The sequence below is a fragment of the Pleurodeles waltl genome, chromosome 1_1 (genome assembly GCF_031143425.1).
Source record: "Pleurodeles waltl isolate 20211129_DDA chromosome 1_1, aPleWal1.hap1.20221129, whole genome shotgun sequence".
NCBI classification, from domain to species: domain Eukaryota; kingdom Metazoa; phylum Chordata; class Amphibia; order Caudata; family Salamandridae; genus Pleurodeles; species Pleurodeles waltl.
The window spans coordinates 873,565,638-873,582,814 of NC_090436.1; positions in this window are offsets into that span (position 1 = coordinate 873,565,638).

A 17,177-nucleotide genomic window follows, 5' to 3' on the forward strand; every position below is an offset into this window, starting at 1 on the left:
CAAGAAAATGATAACTCTGTAAAAATATAATATATATTCTTAACCAAAAATATTTTCTTTGTTTCCAAATTGTTCCTTATGTGGAGTTCGCGTTATTCACTGCCACCACTTATTTCCATGAGAGTGCATGGGAGTTCCAGTGATTGGCTTGAGTGGTTTGTGACCTAAACCAAGACTTGGCTGGTGTAGATCTGAACTTGTTTTGTGGGTGGTACTATTGGAGAAGATATGGATGTAAGCCTGGTTAATAATAAGTTGCTTAGTATTTAATGGGTGCATTTTAATATTTATATTTCACTCCCTAAATCACTCCTTCACTTAACTGCACTGATGTATTAATTGATATTTCACGGTTATATCACCCCCTTGTTGCTACCACATTTACACCTAAAACATATACCTGATTATGCTGAGTTCTTCATATTCTTGTTGGAGAACTCTACACATAAGCAATAGGGCAGTCATAGGGGGGATGAGTGAATACTGTTTTTGAAAACATACAGTATTAACAGAAAAATGGTTTTGTAAAAAGGCCATATAAGGTAAAGGGCAGGTGTAAGCAGAAATCTCGGTTTTCAAGATCAGCGGATTACATTTGTCAGTATGTAAAAAAGTAAAACTGGAGTCCTAGTTTCATATTCAAAAATGCTCTGATGAGTAGGCCCATTTGGTAATAATGCCCTTTGCCTTTAATTCAGAAATACAAAAGAAATACTTTTGCTTATGAATCCTATTGCCAAAAAATTAAAAAAATGATCTTGTTTGAAAATGAAAATTTTATCCTGCATGGTCGGCAGAGATGCAGTAGCTTGGTAGTTACCACTGAATTCACGAATCTGATAAGAAGCCTTCAGCGAGATGTACAAAGCTTTTTAGAGGTTGTAAACAGCCCAATTCACAGAATCACGACCTCTAAAAAGCATTTTTTTATGTACCAAGGCCAAACTGCAATTTGCTAACCTGTTACCGAATCGCAATTTGGCTTTGCAATTCAGTATTAGGAAGGGGCATGTTTGTTTAGGGCAAACTTTCTTAATACCCAATTGCAGTGGTTTCTTCCACTATTTTGCAACTGAAGTGCGATTGTGAAAACATTCACATTTTGCCATGTATGTAGGAAGGGGTCCCCAAGGGCCCTTCCCCCTTTGTGAATGGTTGTGAAAACATTTTCAAGAGCAGACAGCTGTCCCACGAACCATTGCCTACTCTTAAATAATGTGAAGAAAACTTTTTTTTTTTTGGAAACACATCCCATTTTCCTTTAAGGAAAACAGGTTGCACTTCAATAAAACAATGTCTTTTTTTTAAAGTAATTACAGACATGGTGGTCTGCTGACCTCAGCAGGCCACCATCCCTGTGATCATCCCTGTGATTTTAACAATTCCCAATGCGTTGCAGAGAGAGACATATCTCATGAGTATTAATGAGGAAGGTCTATTTGCGACCCACTGGGAATCACAGAAGGTGCAAAGAACACTTTTGTACATGGGTGTTTGTGATTACCAAATAGTGAATCGCAAAAATTCGCTATTTTGTAATAGCAAACCTGAACCAAGTACATCAGGCCCATTATTATTAGTTGCAAATCTGCAGCGACAGGTGAATTGAATGTAAATGTAAATTCCTTCAGTGCAAATCCACATATCTGGCCTCACTGATATATTTCAATTAAGTTATCTGTGATCATTAGAATAGGTCATCGTTGGTTCCTCCGGTTTTACTTTCACTTACACATAATTTCTACAATAAATGGATAGGCCATATTAAAATGCACAGTTGTGCTTTTCCAGGCTTTGCCATAATTATCTTTTCATTGAGTTCCTAGATTGACTCACACTGTAATTGGGCTATCATTGTATATTTTGTATAGATTACTAGATAATTAGACGAGTTAAACCATTATCGAATTTCCAAGTATGCATTGGATGTTTGTGAGTCACTGAGAGGGAAAACGTGCTGGCTTGCCAAAGAATGAATCAGAGAGGATGTTCCTGCTGGGTTTGTCTGAGCAGGGAAACAGATCCCCCGTGGTGTCTTGAAAGCAGTGTTTGCTTTTCAAATCTGTCTCATGAGAGACATGTTACTCTATTTTCCATACTCTGAACTCACATTTCTTCATTCAGTCTATACTGACATCATTGCAGACACGCTGAGTGCTGGCACGCTAAATGATCCTGGTATTTAGTGAAATATATTGTCAGCTGCCTGTTCCAAATGTCCTCGTCTTCATGTTTTTTCTTAGGATTCCATTGTGAAAGACGAGAATTATATAAAATGATTACATAAATATACCATGTTCATTCTAAGCCAAAAATTCGGAGATTGAGGAAAAATCACAAAAGTTCATGCGCTTATGCTTTCCAGTGCAAAATGTCAATTGTTGAGGTCTTTTTCATGGAAGCGCACCATGCGCATAAACAATTATTGCAATATACCAGCAGTAGAAAGAGTCAAACGAGTATCGTACGTTCCAAAATTACTCGAAATTTCATAAAACAAAATTTCGATGTGTCGCTAATTTCGGATAATGTGAAATTCGGAAGTCACACCATTTCGCCAAGGGCAAAATATAAGCAGCCCAAAGGGTCCTAAATGTGACACCTAACCAGTTCTGTGTTTAGCCCACTTCCAACATTCTATGTCGGCTTGAACATCACTTTACTGCGAGGCATATGTAACAAAAAATTCTAATTTATTATAATTTCGATTTGATCGCCTGTCACGCAAAGTGGAAGATCATGGGTAGATGTGTACTTTGTAAATAGCTCTTTGAGAAGAGGTCCAACTCCTTAATTTGAAAAGAAGCTAGGATTCAAATATATATACTTTCAGGTGGTACCTGTTTTTTGGTAACTCTCACCTTAACTTTGGATTTGCATGTGACTGAGAGGCGAGCAGTGTGGTTTAATCCAGCCTTTGGACTGTGGCATGAAAATAGAAAAAAAATTGTGTGTGGGCCTCAATTATGCCAGGTGCAGTTCTGATCTCGGTAGAGGGAGGGAGGAAAGGAGTTTGAAGTGCCCAGCAGTCACACTGTACTGTATTTTGATAATGATAATTGGTGTCACAAGAGTGTTTTGATTTTGTGTGATCTATGGAGCTCTGATTATCTGGATCTCCTGAATGGGCAGTTTAGTTTCAAGAAGACTTTAGAATGGAACAAGGCAAAGTAAGTAGCTATGTGCCCAGCTATAAACATTAGACGTAGCACAGCCCTCGCTCACAAAACGTGGGTTCCATCCACCTCCAAAGACAGCTGAAAAAGAAATTCCACACTCTCTGTGCCAAACAAGTATAACCGTAATAGGCCTGGCCTTTCGGTGACAGGTAAACTAAACATCTAAGCTAAATGGTAGTTTCTGAGAGATGGAAAGAAGCACTTCAGCCTCTGCAGTAAGATGCAATGGGTGTATTTCGTATCTGAGAGCTATCGAGAGATTTTTAATTGCTGATATCTTGACCTCTGTGTGCTTTTGAGTCAGGGTGTGCTGAGTGCTCTTGGGTGGTTTTCTGCCAGGTCATAAAGGGCCTCATGTACGAGGCTCGTGGCGCAGGGCGGCACCGCAAGTGCCTTACTGCACCGCCCTGCGCCACCGGGAAAGGGCACAAATGCACCGTCTCTACAAGATACAGTGCATTTCTGTCATCTGTCCATGCGCTGGTACACAAATTGCTGCCTAGTGCCAAAGCAGGCACCCTTGAACCATGGTGCAAGGATGCCTGCATTTCCGGATGATAGTTTTTGTGCAAAAACAATCACAAGAGGTGTTTTCCTCTTTTATGTGTGCTGCAGAATGTAGCACATGTAGGAAAAGTAAAAAATGGGACTGAGAAATTAAGATATTTCCCCCCGTTGTGTCATTCTTGCACCACTCCTGAGGCGGCGTTGGAATCTGACGCATTCCTAGACTTGTAAATCTGGGAATGAGTCAGATTCCTTCCATTTCCATGGGTGGTGCTTGTGAACAACCAAAGCAACACCTATGGAATGCCCCTTTCAGGGAGTTTTTTCGTGAAAGGCGTCATACTTTCAAGCCCATGAAAAGTCATGCAATGTGGCTTTGCGTGACTTTGCAAATATGCGCCACCGGAACGTAAAAAAAGAATGACGTTCCGGTGGTGAAAGAAAATATATATGAAGTAAATGCTCTGTCCAAGATCAGATGAGATCAGGGATATGCAGCTGCACAGGGTCAATTAGAGCCTTAAGGTGAATGTGTGTTCAAAACATATTGCAAAAATAACATTTGCACAAGTAGTAGTAAGTGCATTTTTGCTGTAGATTTTCACCTCTGGGCCAAAAAATTGAAATATTATGTGCAAATCCTTTTTCCTCTGTTTTCCGTACATTACTACTGCTTGACTAGGAAGGTAGCTCAGTGAGTTAACAGCCTTCTCTGCTGATATTTGTTGTACTCAGCAGGCCACAGCTTACATCCAGGCAAGGACTACTCACCCTTCCTTCCTTCCAAGTTTGGACCATTGAGCACCATTAAATTTCCTTATTGTAACAAATTGTTATTGCCATGTTTAGAAAAGTCACAGAAGTAAAAACCCAATTTCAAAAGTATCTTGTTGTGCATTTAGCATAGACAAGTACCACTATCCATCACTTGATTTATTTAGTCATCTTTTAATTCACTAATTCATTCATCTATTTCTGCGTACACACTCATTCTTTTAACTGTTACCCATTGAGGCAAGTACACATAAAATTCCCATAGCAATAAAGAACATTCACTTTCAAACAAATCCAGAACTGGTGGCTTTGTCAATGCTTCTTTATTATGAATATTTATTCATACAACTATCTTCCACAGATATTTTATTGTCAGTTTTTTTAAAACAAATTATTGTGCATATTAAAGACACTGCACCCTTTACATTGCTAAGTTTTTGTTAAAGTTCCTCATATCACAATGATATCTCTTTTGTGTGAATGAGAAATATAGCCTGTCTGATGAGGTGTGATACCCTGAAACCAGTCCCAGGATGCTTGTTTCCGGTCCATGGATGACATGCGGGTCAGGCTGGACTGTTCCCATGGGGTGCAGGTTCAAGACTGATTTGCATATGACTGGGTCCAAACTGGAGTGGTCTGGTGAGCAAAAAAAATGGAATAAACCCAGATCTGTGACTCAGGGTAAATGTTTGATTTGTTGAGCATTCCGCCCAGTGTCTGTTCTTTTTGCTTTTGTCACCTTAAGTGGGAAGGGTATGCCAAGACATGGGTCCCATGCTCACTGTGCCAAAGGATTCAAGCTAGACTGACTGAGAGGTGATACCACAAAACCAGTCTCAGGATGCTTGTTTCTGGTCCAGGGAGGACCTGGCCTGTCAGTTTGAGCTGGATTGTTCCCATAGGGAGCAGGGTCAAGACTGATATAGATATGGCTGCGTCCAAACTGGGGTGGCATGGTGAGCAAGAAACTATGGATTTAGCTCAGATCTGTTACTGGGGGTGAATGTTTGACAATGTTCAGCATTCCATCATCTTTTTGTGTTGCTGTAGTTGCCCTATGTGGGAAGGGTATGTCCAGATGTGGGTCACGTGCTCACTGTGCCACTGGATTCAAGTTTGCCTGCCTGATGTGGTGTGATACCACAAAACCGGTCCCAGGATGCCTGTTTCTGATCGAGAGAGGAACTGGCCTGTTCCCACTGGGAGCAGGGGCAAGACCGATTTGCAGATGCTGAGTCCAAACAGAGGTGGCATGATGAGAAAAAAACAAATAGATTTAACCCCGCTGTGTGACTGGGGTGAATGTTTGACAATGTTAAGCATTCCGTCCATAATCTTTTCTTGTTGCTATAGTTGCTCTAATTGGGAAAGGTACCCCCAGATGTGGGTCCCATGCGCACTGTGCCACTGAATTCAGGCTAGTCTGGCTGATAAGGGGTGACATCCCGAAACAGGTCCTAGGTGGTTGTTTCTGGTCCAGGGAGGATCTCACCTGGCATTTCGGGCTAGAATGTTCCCATAAGTAGCAGGGTGAAGATTGATTTGCATTTGGCTGGGTCCAATCTGGGGTGGCATGGTGAGCGAAAGCACAATGGATTTAGCCCAGATCTGTGAGTGGGGGTGGATGGTTGACTGTGTTGAGCATTCCATCCATCATATTTTTGTATTGCTATAACTTATCTAAACTATGGAACACCAACCCTAGAAAACTACCTTGCTCACCAAAGGAAATCTTACTAGCACCTATCAACAACATACCTGTCTCAGACTATACTAAAGTCACTATTATGTACTGTTCGCCAAACACTCCCCCTAATCTGAGAAGGGATATTGGCGGTCATTTTGAAATTGGTGGTTCGGCCCGCCATGCCGGCAGTGGCAGCTAAAGCTGCCAGCCGGCATGGCGGGTCGAACCCCCATATAAAGAACCGGGTGACGGCCGCCAGCGGCAGCCGCCACCCACCTCCATGCTGCGCTACCCTGCAGATAATGTTTCAAATGCCACCAGCCTTTTCCTGGCAGGATATCCTGCCAGGAAAAGGCTGGCGGAGAGGGTTCCCCTGCACTGCCCAGGCACTTTGCCTGGGCAGTGCAGGGGCCCCCGTGCAGGCACCCATCGCGCATGTCACTGCCCGATTTACGGGCAGTGACATGCGCGACGGGTGCTGCTGCGCCCGCCGCAAAACAACATTGGCGGCGGCTCCTCATGGAGCTGCCCTCAACGTTGCGGCCTGGCGGTGAAATCATTATACGGCCGGTGGGTTTTCCAGGAGGCTGGCGGTCGGTGGAAAGACCGCCAGCCCGAACACGGCGGGTTCAAAATGAGGGCCATTGCCTTAACATCCCAGTAACATTGAGAAATGAAAGAAGACAGAGCTGGCAAAATAAATCACCACCGAATGGTACTAATATAAATCCTGAGACCATGCTCTCATACCATCATATGATGGATCTGTCTTGTTCATGCCATTCTCCAGGGATGAAAATAAACCCTCAAATAAAAACCTCTGTGGTGATAGCAGATTAGGGAAATTTCCCCAGATCTCCCTAGAGGTGACCGGTCGAGCCTGAGGTTGTAACCCTTTAAAAAAATCACATTTGTTATTGATCTTAGCAGTAGTTTCTATATGAACTAATGTTGGATGCCCCCAAAGACTTGCCTCCTGCTAATCACTGGCCACTCTCACTAGGCAATGTATACACTAACATGAACCTTCAAAATTACCCATGTATTTTTCCCAGAATGATCGCTATCAGAACTGGACTTACCAAAATCCATTCTGTCATTTCTCTCAGCTTTATTCCTTTAGTATCACCCATAGCACATAGCACATAGCACATATGAAAACCACTAAATCACTGACAATGAAAATCCCAAAAATGTATTTGTATAGGCAGAAAATGAGACATTAAAAACATAGGTAATAACTGCACCATCATTACCAAAATAATCAGAGAAGTCCATTTGTCTGGGACTGTTTTATTGTATTGTATTGTATTGTAATAGTATTTATATAGCGCTTACTACCCCTGACGAAGCGTCAAAGCACTTTTTGGCGAGTAGCACGCTACTCCGGAACCCAACTAGAATTAGTGATGGATTAGTATTGGGAAATATGAGTACAGTTTTAGTATTATTATGAGTTAATTTGAGTCGTGGATACGAGAGTTTGTTAGTTAGATTGACAGGAGTAATGGAGGGGTGGAGGAGGAAAGAAATCCAGAAGTGTTAATTGGGAGTATATCCCTCATTTACTCATCCCACGGGCTTGGGATGAGTAAAGTGGGATGGAGGAAGGAAGATTCTGTGGAAGGGTTAGGGAGATCATAGTAGCAGGGTGAGATAAATGAGGGCGAATTTAGTAGGGTTGGTTGGGAGGTCATAGTAGTAGCACGTGCCCGTCATCACTGAAGCACAACTAGTACCCTTATGAACTAGGTAATGGAAGAGAGGATGATTAGTCCTGGGGTGGCGGGTAACCGATCAACATTGGGTTCACTCTGAACATTTTAAGAAGTGACTAGATGCTATATAATAAAGTTGAACTTTTATTCCACTCAGTTACAACAACCCCTGGCATGTCAGACATCATATCATTGTTCTCTTCTCCTCACCTCCATCATCATTGCAGAATCTTCCCCCAACATTCTTAAAAAAGTCATCCTTAACCAACCTCCACCACCTTACCAGTATTCCTTAACTCTTGTAGAGGTGTACGTTCACATGTTCTGCATACTTCTGCCATCTAGTGTTGGGTCCGGAGTTGTGGAAGTTGTTTTTCTCCTTCGAAGAAGTCTTTCGAGTCACAAGGTAGAGTGACTCATCTCTGCGATATTGCGCATGTGCATCAACTCCACTGTTAGATTGTTTTCTCACAGGCAAGTGAGGTTTCTGATTAATAATCTAGTGGGGTTTTTTCTTTCCCTCTGGACTCTTGCTGCAAATCTCAATGCTGCTAACCTCACTTCACTGATGAGCTGATCTTCTTTGAAAGACATATAGATGTTGGAAACTTTATTGCACTGACCTCCACAGTTAACAATCCCCCCAGAGCCCAGGAGATTATATGTAATTTAGAGGTAAGTAACAAGTAACACTCTAACCATACCATTCTCAGTAGACCCAAGACTTTTACAACAGGGAAGTGTGGGTTGAGAAGAACATAAACAGCATGCTATTGTTGAATTTTTTACTCTTTGTGGACAACAAAAATAAACAGCGCAAAAGCAAATCAACACAAATATGTTTACACTAATCATGGAGACCTATACATAAATCACATGAGGCTCGATGTACAATGGCCTCACACAGTTGCAAACAGCAAAAATTGCTGTTTGCGACAGAAAAATGGACTGGTACAATGTACCATCCCTCTTTTGTGAGTCGTCGCAGTTACTGAGTCACAAAATAGGGATTTATGACTCGCAACTAGGAAGGAGTGTCCCGATGGCCATGGGAGGAATGCCTGCGGTGAAAAAATGAAAAGAAAACCAATCACCATCCCTGTGAGCGCAGCCATTCCCAGTGGGGTCACAAATTGAGACCTACCTCATGAATATTAATGAGGTAGGTCATTTGGAATCCCATTGGGAATTGCAAACAGTGTGAGCATTAGGTTTTGCGACTCACAATTTGCTGCTCGCAAATGAGTTGCAAATTGCAAGTCGCAAAACTCAGGGTCATACATCTGGCCCATGGTGTGTTCATTTCCTGAACCCTTTGACTTTCCTCTTCAACCTTATTAGTAGAAATATGAAACTTTCCAAAATACTGCAGTTGATTGAATGCCAAAATAGGAACTCCTGTCCAAATGCACCAACTCTCCATGCACATGTAAAACCTCAGTACCACAAGTGCAATTTTAAAGAGCAGTGGACTCCAGGATGACTCCTTGAAGTGCCTCACAAGAGCACCGAAACTTTAACTCCATTCCCAGTTGCACAACACTGCTAAGATCCTACCAGGTTCACCCAATTTGATCATATGCCTAGCTTCTGCACCTAATCTGTTTAAAAGTGAAAACATGCATGTACCATTATTTACCCAACCAAGAATCCTAACCTTGACCAAATGACCTATTGTTTCCAGCTTTCTCTGTAGAATTTGTATACCTTTTTAATTTTGAAGATACAAACTGAACATTGTTGTTAGTGGTTAATGACAAAAGTAAACCTTCTAGGGGTGCAGTTCGTAATAGTAAAAAAGCTGCAGTGGCAATGGGACCCAGGAGTCTCAGGGCCCACTGGACACTAGTTTTAAATATTTTTGACTGCCAAACAAGGAGATCATGAGCCCCTTTTCATTATGGTACAATACAATACAGCACAATTCTTTACTGAGATAGACCTCAACTGAGATCAACAATATAATAAGACAGACAGTCCAATCAGCTTCATAACATCTTTACAAACATTAGAAACAAATCATGAATACATATTTAAGGAAAATTAAAAATGGAGTAACAGACATTTTTATTTTTGGGGACATCTTATAAAGGTTAAAATATCACTTTATGAATAGGCTTCCACTCAATAGGAAAAAATCAGTAACAATATTTGACATTGCAAGGAAACGGCAAGACAAGCAAACACTATGTGGGCCAAAGTCTGCAGCTCTTCATTACATAAAGAGCAGATCTTTTGTTCAGAGGGCATAGTCTTCCACACCCCATCACAACCTTGCCATGTCACTAAAACCTTCCTCACTGAACTTGCCCTTCAACAACTCCAAAAAAGAATCTGTCATAGTTTCTCTAACACATTTCCTTTCTTCACAGTTAGAATAATCAGACATGACAAATATTTCATATTGCTTTCAAAGAATAGGGCTTTTAAAAAGTCACTACCCGAATGTTGCCATGAACTCTCAGAAAAAAACGCAGGATTCAGTGGAACAGTGAACAGTATAAGCCACACATTAAACATCCTACATTCTTAACATGTTTTCTAGCCTTATACGTAAGTAACCTTTACATGCCCACCATTACACAAATCACAGTTTTATGGCAGTTTCACCAAATGTTGCTTTGAGAAACTTTAATCATTATCATTAACATCTTTTGGAGGAACAAATTTCCCTCCCCTAAATACCACATCGCCATTGTAAGTTAACTTGCCCATTACCTTTCAAAAAGAATTGCAATTCATATGAATGTTTTTCTCTCTAGGAAATTCTTTTGTTAAAAATAAATCTGATCTCAAGACTAGCAGTAAATCACATAATTTAGACTGTGCCTGAGCTAAACTCAAGGCATCACATCTAGATACTGCAATCTAACTTCAATCGTGAAGTGCTTATGTAAAACCTGACTCATAGCAGGTAATCTGAATAATCAATCTGCCCTGTGATTCTGTTCAATGGAAATCTGGTTTTTATGCCAACTACACTCACACAATTTTGACAAAACCTTGCTGACCTGGCAGTAGCTTTGCAAACCTCTTGTTTGTCAACAGAAAAATCATGGGTTCATGATCAGTCCTATAAATGAGCTTCCTGCTGCATAGAAATAATAAAGGCCCGTATTTATACTTTTTTTGCGCCGCATTTGCGTCGTTTTTTGACGCAAAAACGGCGCAAACTTGCAAAATACCATTGTATTTTGTAGGTTTGCGCCGTTTTGCGTCAAAAAGCGGCGCAAATGCGGCGCTAAAAAAAGTATAAATACGGGCCAAAGTGTCCTGCAGACTGCACACATCTTAGTCCCTCTCTTTCTGAGGTGGAATACCTTTTCTCAGTAGACATCAACAATCTTTGGACAAATGCAACCGTAGTTTATTTACCATTTCCAGCATTCACTACTTAATCCCACTCCACGTGAATCATAAATGCTCCACTTAAACTCATTTTTCAGAAGAAGGTGAAAGTATTGGGATTAATACTTTCACCTTCTTCTGAAAAATGAGTTTAAGTGGAGCATTTATGATCTTTTTCTTCAATCATTCAAGACATATTACAACTTTGTGTTCATTGATGAAGAATAAATCTCACTAATTTGGTTAAAGATTAAAACCCATCCACGAAGCATGAATAATTTTCAAAGAGACTTAAAAGACATCGGCAACGGTTTATTATGTTTGGGTGTAGGTGTCTATTTAATAGCCTTCATCAGATTTAATTTCCATCCCCATTGCCTGTGTCTTAGATCTTCATGTTCCTCCGACAAAAATATCACACTTGTCTATTTGAAGGTAAATCCATTAGTCCTGCAATAACCTGAAAACCCTTTTGATGCTGGTATTGTGTTCTTCCACTGTAACTTTAATGAATTATCCATAAGTCTATGAAACATGAAAGTAGCTGCCCCGAAACCAAAAAAAAAAAAAGCTAAAAAATGGAATCCCCATTTGGGGCAGGAAAAGTGGATAGATGGTGACAGTTTGGTGTAAATTCTATCTGATGACATGCAACATGTAATTACAATGTAATGTCTCCCAATTCAGCAAGCAACCCAAATCAGCATGTAGACCTAAATTGATAGATCTGTTAATCCATTCTGATGATTCAACTGCCTATATTACATCTCCTTTGTATATGTCTTTAGCATACAAGTTAACTCTTTTGCTGACTCATAAAGGTGCATTCGTGAGTTTGCTTGTGACTGATATGGATGTTCTTTCATTTTGGTTTGAACTGAAAGACTCTTCACTCTCCTCAAAGCCTTTCTGAAGACACCTTTGTATTTGTCAAGGAAATGAAACTTCACTGTTAATAATGGATAGACATAAAGTAGGACAAACAGGTCTAGGTTGCAACGTGCATCATAATATGGTTACCCTGATGCTTCCAACTCAGGAGATATTATCGTATTTCACTACATAAACCTTTTCAAAAAATCTTTCAACGACCATACACAAATGCTCTAAAGTCAGTCTCGTTCGACTAAATAACATTCCTCTTTTTCTCAAAATGAGTATTATAAAGGATAGCAAAAGGTGAACCAGAATTTGATACTAATTTAAAGATTCTACAATCAATACAAATGTCACATTCTATACCAACTTACTTTCCTCATCAACACCACACAAATTCTCAATACCAAACTTCTTTACTATTTGTTGTTCAGAAACACACCATATCATGTTAACCTTATATTTGTTTACATAATATTCAACCTCTTAATTCATGTTCATTTTCTTCAGACCACCGTAGCACACATTTAAAATGTCACCAATTTTCTTGAGCTTCAAATACTCTAAAGAATGCTGGACACTGTTTAGTATTAAAAATATGTTGAACCATAATTGTAACATTTCATCTTCTCTGAAGCTTTCATTACAAATGCAACTTTCTTTTTACATTTATCAACAAACTTTATTGAACTTGCTTATTTCTAACTAAACAGAACCCACCTTATGATTGTCTATTAGTTGCTCTTGTAGTTTCTGTAATGTATTGATGAATAGTACAATCAAATTTGCTCTGCAATGTCATAACTCTTGTGAATTTACCCACCACAATTGCAGTTGATAAAGAGCACCCCCATGAATCAGAAGTTAACTGTCCTTCATTCCTTTTTTTGTCATTGACCTCCTTTGTAAATATTTCCATTATGTGAACTTTCTTTGGGACCAAGACTCTGGGGGTGATTCTGACCCTGGCGGTCTTGGACCGCCAGGGCAAGAATGACGGAAGCACCGCCAACAGGCTGGCGGTGCTTCATCTCCCATTCTGACCGCAGCGGTAAAGCCGCGGTCGCACCGCCGGGGTCGGCGGTGTCCCGCCGATTTTCCCCCGGCGGTGATAATCCACCAGGGCAGCGCTGCAAGCAGCGCTGCCCTGGGGATTATGACCCCCTTACCGCCAGCCTGTTTCTGGCGGTTTACATCGCCAGGAAGAGGCTGGCGGTAAGGGGTGTCCTGGGGCCCCCTAACAGGGCCCCGGCATGCTTTTCACTGTCTGCATGGCAGACAGTGAAAAGCGCGACGGGTGCAACTGCACCCGTCGCACGGCCGCAACACCGCCGGCTCCATTTGGAGCCGGCTCCTGTGTTGCGGCCTCATTCCCGCTGGGCCGCAGGTGCTAACATGGTGTTGAATGTTGGAATGCGGGCCGCGTTATTGTGACCGCATGGCGGCCGCTTGGCGGTTCCCGCCTGGCGGGCGGCGGTAGCCGCCCGCCAAGGTCATAATGACGGCATCTGTCTGGAATGTTCCAGGGGTTTGATCCAGCACTACATACTGGAGAGGCCTCCTCAGTTGTGAAAAAAACCCTCTGGATTAAAAATTAGTTACATTTCCCCATGAAAGACACTTTTGCACAACAACCCATTATTTGTAGTGTCTCCTAGCCATGCTAAACTACAGGTGCCAGTCCATATACCTCCTGTACCTTTTATCAAAATGAAATCAGCTGCCACTGTTCTACTTTCTACTTAAACAACTCCATCATAAACACATTCAACCATAATGTCAAGCGAGGTCTCTACTCTTAGAATCAGAGTCATTGAGGCCTATGCCAACTTCTAGGCAGCATAGGACCTCTGCACTTGTTGTCCATGCTGTTTCGTCTGTGGATCTACTCATATTTCCCTCAAATGTGATATTGCCTTCTCCTCCCCTTGACCTAGTGATTACTAGCAATACTCTCTCTTATTCTATTACTCTGCTATCCCCATTCATTCTTGCCTCTCTAGCTTTCCTCTTTCTTTAATCTCACTTCTAGCTTGCCATTTAACAGAGTAACCAGCACCATTAGGTACTGTTGCTCAATATCCTTTACAGATGTTGTCCTGTATCGCATTGTTTACTTTTAATTCTAAGTTGGTCTTTGCATAGATCCTCTATGTTGTTGTTGATTGTTAAGAACATTGACACTGGAAGTCAGTGCACTATATGAACATGTATAGATAAATAAATTAAAGATTGAACATGGAGATATATTGGTGCTTTAAGACATTCATGGTAGCTCTTACTGTACATAGACTACCATTCCCTTTCTTTGCATTCTTTACTCAAAGTTGTGGCCTCCACCTTGAACTAGCAAACAAATTAAAGCCTCCCCTGTGCCCCCTTCACTGGACCAAGCAACTTGTCATTGTCTGCACTATTCTCCGTAACTCTCTTCATCATAGCATTGTCTCCACTGACTCCCTGGGGGATCCCTTGATTGTACTGAAGCCAATGTTATAAAGCCCTCTTAGACCCATGTTGGTTCTCCATTTTAGCTTAGTTTTATATTTTTAAATTTTACACATTTTAGTTGACATTGCTTTAAGCAATTACATTTTACACACCTTTTGTTTCCACAATATTATTCCAAGAATACATTATACATGCTTCTTGTTTTAAGTCAGCCATTCTTAACATGTAATCTGTAAACTCTGTTCAAGGCTAGGAACAGAGAACAAGACATCCTAGTGCTTGTGTTGCCCATTCAGAGACCGCTTCTAACATCTAGACATATTACATCAGAGCTGTGCCTCTAAAACAGGGTCGCGTTGATTATATTAACTGTGTACTGCCCCAAATGGGTCAGAGGAGCACACCAGCCACTACTGTCCTAGAATGAACACTGTGTTTGACATGCAGCTCTGCTGATGCTGATCTTTGATCTTGTAAAGAAAGATTGCCTACTCCACTCTACACTGGCACCCTGGCCCAGCTCTCCAGGTGTGTGGTCTCAGGCTGTCTTCTTAGATCAGGCACAGGCAGAGGGTACACCTCCTATGCTCTCAACTTGTAGATAGCGCTAGGTGGGAAGATATTGATCTAAAATTATTATGGTTGGTCTTTTTATTTTGTTCACCATGTTAGTAACACTGGTTACAATGCTTTCTTTTATCAGCCTAATTTTCACAGCTCATTCTCTCTATGCAAAAATATGATTTTTTTCAATAAATGTTTAAAAACCTTTATTCCTGACTTTCTTGTGTTTATTCTGCATATGCATGAGTAAAACAACAGAAGGGGTAATATGTGTTTCAACAACTTGCTTGTGAGTCAGTATCATGTTCAAGGTTAGTGTAATCATCTGTTCCCTTGGGAAGGTTGGAGGTTCATGTGAGGCATTGTGCGTTAGCTAGGTACTGGGTCAACATCTCCCGATGGTGTAGATGGACTCAGTCCTCTAGTCATTATGTTCTTCCATGTTCTTCCATCCTAATATGTAGTCCTACCTTTTAGTGGGTACCATAAAATACCAATGCTTTCAGAATCTGATACAGATTGTCCCTTTTTCTGTGTTCTTGCTTCCTGTCTCTTTGTGTTCATTTCTAGGATTCCACAGTATTTTGCTGCCATTTCCAATCCTTCCTAGCTCTTCTTCATTGCTGTCTCTCTTCCCTGCACTCCCACTTTGATCTGCCTATCTTCTTTCCTCCTTCTGAGGCCCTGCTGTTCCTGTTTCTTCTCCATGTTCCATCTCATTCTTCTTCCTGTGTTTTGCCCCATCTCCTTCTTCTCTCCCAGTCTACGTGATCTCCGTAATGTTTCCTGCACTGAAAATTGTGGCACACAACCAGTCGCGACTCCGAGGAGGGGAAAGGGTGGCCTAGCATGTGGCAAGTGGGCCGGGGGAACGACAAAAAAATATGGTCATAAAAGAAAAAACTTACCTAAGCACCCAGCTAAGGCACTCCGATGCAGAGTGGGAACCTCTGCCTGCTCTCTCCAACCTGGCACTATGTTGCCGGGTTGGAGAGAGCCTAGTGCACATATGTGTTTGGCCGGCCCGAGACGGCTAGCCAAATATACATGTGCACTGAGGGGGAGTGCACAGCACTCCCCCTTTGTCCCTGTCACACCTGTGGTCCCGTCCCTTTTACAGTAAAAACCTAATCAAGATAGTTTATTATCTTTTTGCTGTAAAAGTTTTGCAGCTGCTGCTGCTGGCAGGGGGATGACACTCCTCCACCATAGCGGAGGAGCCGCCCCTGCACACAACCTCACTTGGTGTACAGTGCCAATAAGAACTGATTTCCTGTGCTACAGTCTGGTCCTTGGCTATACCGTCTACTGCCACTTGCTTCCTAAACCTTCTTTGTGTTTAATAATGCTTTATTGAATAAGTTAACTAACATTAACAATAAGATAACTACATTGGAACAAAAAAAAAGTCATAAGGATAATTATACCTATAAAAACAATTTTATACACAATCTAAATAAAATATTGTACCATAAAATAATAGCATTTTTGTTATATTTTAGTAAAGAAGAAAGAAAAGAGAGAAAAGAAAAAGAAAAGAAAAGTAAAAACAATGCAAAATGAAGATCACATGTTCTCAATAGAGCAACCATTAATTATAAAGAAAAAGAAAAAAGAAATAAAAAAAGAAAGAGCACAAACAAAATAAAAGAGATTCAAGGAGGTTCAAAAACAGTATTAACAGTTGTATGAAAGATCTTGTGTTGTGAAAGAAAAGATGTAAGAGGAAGCCAAAACTTGTCTCTTTTAATTAACAGTTGAGTAGTATTAGCATTTGCTCGATCCATTCTGTGATTATAGCAAATGAGATTCCACCAAGCTACAACCGATATTTTTGTGGCATCTTTCCAATTAGAAGTTATAATTTGCAGTGCACTAGCAATGAGTAAATCAGCCAGTTTGCCAAGCATGGATTGGGAATGCCAAATAGATGAGGTACTGCCCAAAAAAATATGTAATATACTGAAGGGTACATTGATAGACAAAATTTGATTGACTTTATCCCAAACTTGTTTCCAGAAAGTACGGACTGGAGGACATTAAAAGAAATGTGCATATATATTGGCTATT